This window comes from Otolemur garnettii, unplaced genomic scaffold (genome assembly GCF_000181295.1).
Source record: "Otolemur garnettii isolate 467f Iridium unplaced genomic scaffold, OtoGar3 scaffold00031, whole genome shotgun sequence".
Classification (NCBI taxonomy): domain Eukaryota; kingdom Metazoa; phylum Chordata; class Mammalia; order Primates; family Galagidae; genus Otolemur; species Otolemur garnettii.
In genome coordinates, this window is record NW_003852426.1 from 2,624,168 (window position 1) to 2,633,218 (window position 9,051).

General features: G+C 45.9%; 1 protein-coding gene across 1 annotated transcript in view; it reads left to right on the forward strand.

The window, feature by feature from the left end:
- Positions 1-1,637: 1,637 nt before the first annotated feature.
- The window catches only part of MSH5 (mutS homolog 5), a 24,802-nt gene continuing 17,388 nt past the window's right edge, over positions 1,638-9,051 (forward strand). Inside the window, exons 1-3 of the mRNA XM_023512912.1 lie at positions 1,638-1,681; positions 3,381-3,463; positions 4,846-4,891. The gene's annotated coding sequence lies outside the window, so the exon portion shown is untranslated. The remainder of the gene's footprint in view (positions 1,682-3,380; positions 3,464-4,845; positions 4,892-9,051) is intronic.

Here is a 9,051-nt window from a genome sequence, read left to right on the forward strand (position 1 = left end):
CCGCCACCTTAGGTGTACGTGGCTGGCGCCTTAGCAGGTTGAGCTATAGGCGCCGAGCCGGTGATACTTTTTGGACAGGTTTGATGGTTGGAATTTTCCCTATCAAGCCAAAGGCAGCATATCTCACACACACACACACCCAAAAGAAAGAAAGAAAAATAAAAAGTCTGCTCAGCGCCTGTAGCAGCACAGTGGTTATGGCACCAGCCACATACTCCAAAGGTGGCCAGTTTGAACCCGGCTCGGGTCACCTAACCGACAATGACTACTGTAACAAAAAATAGCTGAGTGTTATGGTGGGTGCCTATAGTCCCAGCTACTTGGGAGGCTGAGGCAAGAGAATCACTTGAGCCCAAGATTTTTGCTGTGAGCTGTGACTCCTCAGCACTCTACTGAGAGTGACATAGTGAGACTCTGTCTCAAAAATAAAAGAAAAGGTCTGTCTCAGGGATCCTAATGATTCATAATGTACTTTCATACATGTAACCCTCCCAGGTTAACAGTAAGGACAGGGAGTGTTTTATCTAATTAGATGTGAAACAGTGTTACTAGTTCCTCTATTAATACAACTTTTTTAGACAAAAATCCCAATTCCAGACAGATATCTTACTCCTCTGAACCACTTATCTTTCTCAGGTTGTGCTGTCAGCCAAATATCTTTTTTTTTTTTTTTGCAACTTTTTGGCCAGGGCTGGGTTTGAACCCGCCACCTCCAGCATATGGGGCCAGCGCCCTACTCCTTGAGCCACAGGTGCCACCCTCAGCCAAATATCTTTATATAATATGTGGAATAAAAAGAAAATTAGACTAAGAGTCTTAAAACTTGGCTCTTACTTCATCTTTCCGTTAACTGTGTGAGCTTGGGCAGGTTACATCATCTCTTTTGCTTCCATTGTCCCATTCTTAAAGTGGGGTGAAAAATTGGGCTATAAGACCTTTCCCTCTCCTTATCTCCTTCACATAGGTCTGGAGATAAGCAAGCAGCGACTCCTTTCTGGAAACTACTCCTTCATCCCAGACTCCATGACTGCCACTGAGAAAATTCTCTTCCTCTCCTCCATTATTCCCTTTGACTGCCTCCTTACAGTGAGATGGGTCCTGGGGAAGAAGGGCTGGGAGGTGGCAGGCTGGAAAACCGTGTAAGAATCCCAGTCCTAGGGTTGAGTTCTGGGGGGTGAACTGGCTCAGCCCTGGAAAATAATTCTTTTCCCTGGTGTTGTGCAGCCTCCAGGACATTAAAATTGACCCCAACTTCACTGCTGATCCTTTTCCAGGTTCGAGCACTTGGAGGGCTGCTCAAGTTCCTTAGTCGAAGAAGAATTGGAGTTGAATTGGAAGACTATAATGTCAGCGTCCCCATTCTGGGGTTTAAGAAATTTGTATTGTAGGTGATTACCCTAACCTCAATCAAAGTAAGGTGGGATTGGGAGGACTAAAAAATAAGATGAGGGTTGGGGGGAAGTGGGCAGTGACCCAGTGGGCAAACAGGAGAGGACAAACAGGAGAACCTGAAAGGATGTGGACCCCTGGGGAGAGGATTAGGACGATACTCAGGAATTCAGGGAGGGAGGAAAAGGAGGTGGAGCTTTGGAATTAACTTAGACCCCTCAGACCCCAGCCACGTTCCTGCTTTTTCTGTTCTTAGGACCCATCTGGTGAGCATAGATCAAGACACTTATAGGTAAGAAGGTGGAGACAGGCTGCCACCTCTGGGGAGGGAGACACATTAAGTTTAAACCTCTAATAATCCTAATGAGGCTCTAGTTTCCCTAATCCTGGGGCTATTAAGACCCAGGACCTCTCTCTCTCTAAGGAAAGGGAAGGGGAGGGGTGGTGAGGAGAAGGCAGGAGGAAAAACACAAAGGTATCACCTTTTTCTTTCTTTTCTTCTTTTTTTGAGACACAGTCTCACTGTGTTGCCTTTGGTAGAGTGCTATGACGTCACAGCTCACAGCAACCTCAAACTCTTGGGCTTAACTGGTTCTCTTGCCTCAGCCCCCCACGTAGCTGGGATTGCAGGCGCCTGCCATAATGCCTGGCTTTTTGTTGTTGTTGTTGCAGTTGTCATTGTTATTTAGCCAGCTGGGGCGTGTTTGAACACGTCTGGGCATATGTGGCTGGCACCCTACCCACTGAGCTACAGGCGTGCCACCTTTTTCTTTTCTTTCTTTTTTTTTTTTTCAGTCTCACTGTTGCTCTTGGTAGAGTACTGTGGCATCATAGCTGACAGCAACCTCAAACTTATGGGTTCAAGCAATCCTGCCTCAGCCTCCCGAGTAGCTCGTACTATAGGTGTCCACCATGCTACCCAGCTAATTTTTCTGTTTTTAGTAGAGAGGCGGGTCTCGCCCTTGCTCAGGTCTGAGCTCAGATGATCCATCTATCTCAGTCTCCCAGAGTGCTAGGATTACAGGTGTGAGCCACTGGGCCCAGCCTCACCTTCCTTTTTCTTTTGTTGCCCTGGGTAGAGTGTTGTGGCATCACAGCTCACAGCAACCTCCAGCTCTTGGGCTTAGGCAATTCTCTTGCCTCAGCCTCCCAAGTAGCTGGGACTACAGGTGCCCACCACAACACCCGCCTATTTTTTTGTTGCAATTTGGCCGGGCCGGGTTTGAATCCACACCCTTGGTATTTGGGGCCACCGCCCTCTCACCTTCCTTTTCTAAAGGGAGAAACTGAGGCACAAAAAAGTTAGAGATAAACTTTACACCAAGACTTAATCTCATGAGGCCAGGCTTGGTGGCTCATGCCTGTAATTCTAGCACTCTGGAAGGCCAAGACAGGTGGATTGCCTGAGCTCAGGAGTTGGAGACCAGCCTGAGCCAGAGCAAGACCTTGTCCTTAAAAATAGCTGGGCATTGTGGTGGGCACCTGTAGTCTCAGCTACTTAGGAGGCTGAGGCAAGAGAATCACTTGAGCCCAGGAGTTTGAGGTTGAAAAAAAAAAAAAAGACTTGATCTTAGGGTGGGTGTGGTAGCTCACGGCTGTAATCCTACTACTGTGGCAGGCCAAGGCAGGTAGATTGCCTGAGCTCAGGAGTTCAAGACCCACCTGAGCAAGAGTGAGACTTTGTCTCTTAAAAAAAAAAAAAATAGCTGGGTGTTAGGCACCTGTAGTCCCAGTTACTTAAGAGGCTGAAGCAAGAGGATCACTTAAGCCCAAGAGTTTGAGGTTGTTGTGAGCTATGATGCCATGGCACTCTATCCAGGTGAAAAAGTGAGATGCTCTCTCAAAAACAAACAAGCAAACAAACGAAAACACTTGATCTCAGGAGGATATCTCCAACTCCATCCCATTTTCTCAGTCCTCAGTTCCAAGTATCTACATTGTTCCACTGTGCTTATTTCAATACCCTGAACTATTTTATTTCTCCCTGGCAGTGTTCTACAGATTTTTAAGAGCGAGTCTCACCCCTCAGTGTACAAAGTAGCCAGTGGACTGAAGGAGGGGCTCAGCCTCTTTGGTAAGTATGGCCCAGGCCTCATCCCACACTACAAAAACCTGCCAGAAAAGAAGTTGATTCCAAAGATGTGTCCCAGCCCCTCTGTTGCCATTTTCCATTTCATACCTACTACCAGATGTCTCTTCCACTCCAATCCAGTTTTCTTTTATTTACTTACTAACTTATGTATTTATTTTTATACAAAATAGGGAGGGGAGGAGGAAAAGGAGGGGAACAGGAAGGAAGGACCAATCCAGCTTTCTTGTCCTCTTTGTACCTTCTCTGAACTTGAGCATCTCCCCATTCTCTGTAGCTATGTAGCGTTGTTTGCATATCATTTGTTCCTTTGCCAGTTCTGTGTTCCTTCTCTGGATTTGTATGAATGTGTCTATTACTTTGGCACTGCTAGGAACTTGGGGAGGCCCTGTGTATAGAGGAGAGCTATGCAACTATATAACTGCCTGCATTTGATTTTCATAGGCTTTATCAGTTGTCTGGTTTTAGAGTGTATTAGGGACATCACTCTAAGTATCTACATAGTTTCACTGTGCTTATCTCAATGGATTGTGTCTAAGTTTTACGTATGCATGTTGAGCTCTTTCTGAATTATTTTTTTTCTGAGACAGAGTCTTGCTTTGCCACACTTGGTAGAGTGCCATAGTGTCATAGCTTACAGCAACCTCAAACTCTTGGGTTCATGCGATTCTCTTGCCTCAGCCTCCCAAGTAGCTGGGACCATAGGCATCTGCCACAATGCCTGACTTTTTTTTTTTTTTTTTTTTGAGACAGAGTCTCAAGCTGTCACCCTGGGTAGAGTGCTGTGGCATCACAGCTCACAGCAACCTCCAACTCCTGGGCTTAAGGTATTCTCTTGCCTCTGCCTCCCCAAGTAGCTGGGACTACAGGCGTCCGCCACAATGCCTGGCTATTTTTTGGTTGCAGCCGACATTGTTGTTTTGCAGGGCCCGGCTGGATTTGAACCCACCACCTCAGGTGTATGTGGCTGGCACCTTAGCCACTTGAGCCATAGGCCAAGCCAATGCCTGACTATTTTTAAAGACAGGGTCTTGCTCTTGCTCAGGCTGGTCTCAAACCCATGAACTCGGGCAGTCCACCCGTTTCAGCCTCCCAGAGTGCTAGCGTTACAGTGGTGAGCCATTGCGCCCAGCCCACTCTTTGTGAAATCTTAACTAGTCCTGCTTTGTGTATTTTCCTGGATGGAGTGTCCTCCATCTCCTATTACAGTAATCCTGGCTCAGTTTCGTGACCGGGCACCAGCTTTGGTTGCCAGTATGTCCTGTATGGGCTTCCCAGGCCAGCCTGCCCTATATCAGCACCTCTGACCTGGTTGCCTCAACTTGCACACATATACACATTCCGTCCCCTGCTTCTACCCCTCACAGGAATCCTCAACAGATGCCACAGTAGGTGGGGAGAGAAGCTGCTCAGGTGAGTGGGTTGCACTTACATGTCACATACTAATGCATGAGTTCCATGTGTACATTGCATACTAATGCCTACTAATAGCAGTACTCAGATCACTACAACTAGTAGTAGTAAAACAACTGCCCGGGCTAAAGGCATTTACTCCTTATAATAGCCTCATGTGTTAGCTAGTATTATTCTCATTTTTTGTAGTCAGCACAGAAATACATATACCTATAGATGATACACAGACTTGCACACATAAAGCAGCAGAAACACAGCCATAAAATGCTAATTTAACACAGTAATACCTATTATTATAAAAACACTTCAAATTTCTCTAATGACTGTCAGATTTATATCTCTAATATGTGGAATATTAATTACATGTCATTGCCAGCTATACTTTTCATAGGCAGCTCAAACTCAGAGCATCCAAACTGATACCCACCAGTCATGTTCTGTTCCTCTGTTCCCTGTTCATGTTAATGGCATTGCTGGCTGTATAGCCTCTCAAGCTGTGAACCTTGGAGTGATGCTTCTCTCTCAATTCCCTTATTCAATTATTATTATTATTATTTTTTTGAGACAGAGCCTCAAGCTGTCGCCCTGGGTAGAGTGCTGTGGCATCACAGCTCACAGCAACCTCCACCTCCTGGGCTCAAGCAAGTCTCCTGCCTCAGCCTCCCAAGCTGGGACCACAGGCGCCCGCCATAATGCCTGGCTATTTTTTGGTTGCAATTGTCGTTGTTTGGTGGGCCCGGGCTGGATTTGAACCCACCACCTTAGCGTATGTGGCTGGTACCTTAGCCACTTGAGCCACAGGCGCCGAGCCGTCTTATTCAATTATTCACTAATGCCTATTGATTGCATCCCAAAATGTCTCTCCCTGCCATCCTTTATTCTCTCTTTCCATTCCTCTAATTCTGGCTATCATCATTTAACCTGGAGTATTGCATTTGCCTCCAAATTCGTCTCTCTGCCTCTAATCTCTTTTTTTCTGATCCATACTTCATTCTAAAATATGTGTCGGCTTGACGCCTATGGCTCAAGCAGCTAAGGCGCCAGCCACATACACCGGGGGTGGCGGGTTTGAATCCAGCCCAGACCCGCCAAACAACAATGATGACTGCAATCAAAAAATAGCCAGGCATTGTGGCGGGCGCCTGTAGTCCCAGCTACTTGGGAGGCAGAGGCAGGAGACTTGCTTGAGCCCAGCAATTAGAGGTTGCTGTGAGCTGTGATGCCATAGCACTGTACCCAGGGTGATAGCTTAAGGCTCTGTCTCAAAAAAAAAAAAGTGTGTCATTCCAAAATAGAGATCTAAGCACATCACTCCACTTTTTAAAAATACCTAAAGTAGAAACAAAATAACTAACCTCAGGAGGATTCAGGATGAAGATTAGCATCTTCTGGTTTGGTGTCCATAGTTCAGTGGTTAGGGTGCTGGCCACATGCACCAAGACTGGTGGGTTTGCACCCGGCCCAGGCCTTCCAAACAACAGTGACAACTACAAAAAAAAAAAAAAAATAGCCAGGCATTGTGTCAGGTGCTTGTAGTCCTAGCTACTTGGGAGGCTCAGGCAAGGGAATCGATTAAGCCCAAGAGTTTGAGGTTGCTGTGAGCTGTGATGCCACAGCACTCTACCGAGGGTGACATAGTAAGACTCTGTCTCCAAAAAAAAAAAAAGATTAACATGTTTAGCAGAATGGTGCTCAGGATCCCTGCCATTCACCCCAATTTTAATTTCCAGGCTCACCTTCCCAAGCTCCCAATAGATTCATTTCCTATTGAATCTACCCTATATTCCAGTCATTTAGGGCCACTTGCCATTATGGAAACATATAATGCCTATGTTTATACTATTTCCTCTGTAAAGCCTTTCCCCTGTTCACCTTTCAAAAGTTTACATCCTCTTCAACGTATGACCCAACTGTCACTTTTTTGGTGAAGCTTTCACAGGTATCTGTAAGGAGATCAACATGTACCTTCCTTGTGCTCAGATAGTGCTTGTTTTATGTTTTTCTAGTTGCACTGTCATGTAGGTTAGAAATAGCAATCAGTGAATCTGCTTTTCTCTGTAGCTGTGCACTCTGTCTAGCAGCCATTCCTATTACGTCAGTGCCCGACACATGGTCTTGTACATAGTAGTGCTCACAGTATGCGAGTGCAATCAAATGGGTCACATCATCTCTAAACTCGAATGGAACCATTTGCTAGCCTACAGGTACATAATACTTTCCCCACCTCCCCTGCCCTGTGATATATATCTTTTAGGGGTTAATTCAGGATAATCTCTGAGGTCATCCCCAGGTAATTAGTGGGATAATTTAATTACCCACATATCCTCCAGTGCTATAGATCCTTAATCTCACCCTTGATGGAGGAAAGGAATTTTCAGTGAAGAGTGCTTCTTAAAGGTCAGGGAGGAGAGTAGATTCCCCAGGAGGGATCCAGCAGGGCATGGAATCAACCTGAATGATGAACTAAGGACCCCACTGGCCTAAACCTGGACAGGGTACCAACAAGGTAACTGAATGTCACAGTATGCTCCAAAGAGCACAGTCCTAGCACTCTGAAGACCTGAGTTTAAGACTCAGCTATAATTTTTTGTTTTGTTTTGTTTTTGAGACAGTCTCACTATGTTGCTCTCGGTAGAGTGGCGTGGCGTCACAGCTCACACAACCTCTAACTCTTGGGCTTAAGTGATTCTCTTGCCTCAGCCTTCCAATTAGCTGGGATTATAAGCATCCGCCACAAAACCAGGCTATTCAGCTATAATTTTTACTATCAGATGACTTTGAACAAGTTCTTTATCCTTTAACAGTCTCATTTCCTCAGCTATAGAATTAGAGAGTTTGGCTTGACTGAAGTCTCCTGGCACTAGCAGCCCATGATTCAGACATACATAGGTGTTTCACATGGAAGTCTGCTTAGTGAGGCTCATGTGCTCTTCAAAGTGGGGATAGATATTCGTGGACTGCTATGGCTGAAGCCCTCAATGGCCAAGGAGTGGAGGTACCTAAATCCATCTGGGGCCTCCACTTCATTCTAATCTGGTGCATTCTAACACATTGGCTTTTTTTTTTTTTTTTTTGGCAAGGTCTCACTCTGCTGCCCAGCTAGAGTGCAGTGACATCCTCATAGCTCAATGCAACCTCAAACTCCTGGGCTCAAGCCATCCTTCTGTCTCACCTTCCTGAGTAGCTGGGACCACAAGTGTGAGCCCACGTGCCCAGCTGATTTTTTTTTTTTTAACTTTTTGTAGGTCTTTTTTTTTTCCTGTGAGATAGAGTCTCACTTTGTCACCCTGGGTAGAGTGCCGTGGCGTCATAGCTCATAGCAACCTCAAACTCTTGGGCACAAGCGATTCTCATGCTTCAGCTTCCCAAGTAGCTGGGACTACAGGTGGCTGCCACAATGCCTGGCTATTTTAAAGAGATAGGTTCTCACTCTTGCTCAGGCTGGTCTCAAACTCCTGAGCTCAGACAATCTACCTGCCTTGGCCTCCCTGGCCCTTGTAGAATTTTTGTAGAGACAAGTTCCCACTATTGTCCAGGCTGGTCTCAAAATCCTGGCCTCTAGTGATCCTCCTGCCTCAGCCTGCCAAAGTGCTGGGACTGCAGGCATGAGCCACCATGCCCAGCACATACTGCCTTTTATATAAAATGGTTGCCTTTTTTTTTGAGACAGAGTCTCACTATGTCACCCTCAGTAGAGTACCATGGCGTCAAAGCTCACATTAACCTTTTGGGCTTAAGCAATTTTTTTCCCTCAGCCTCCCAAGTAGCTGGTACTACAGGCGCCCACCAAATGTCCAGCTATTTTTTTGTTGCATTTCTGTTTTTAGCTGGCTTGGGATGGGTTTGAACCCACCAGCCTCAGTGTATGTGGCTGGCGCCATAACAACTGTGCTACAGGCTCCAAGCCATGGTTGCTTGTTCTTATGTAGGAAAGAATCTGTAGGCTCACAAGTCCTTATATATGTAGAGTCTCACATTCTTTTATTTATTTATTTATTTATTTATTATTTTTGAGAGAGTTTCACTTTGTCACCCTTGGTAGAGTGCCATGTTTCATAGCTCACAGCAACCTCCCACTCTTTTTTTTTTTTGAGACAGAGCCTCAAGCTGTCCCCCTGGGCAGAGTGCCATGGCATTACAGCTCACAGCAACCTCCAACT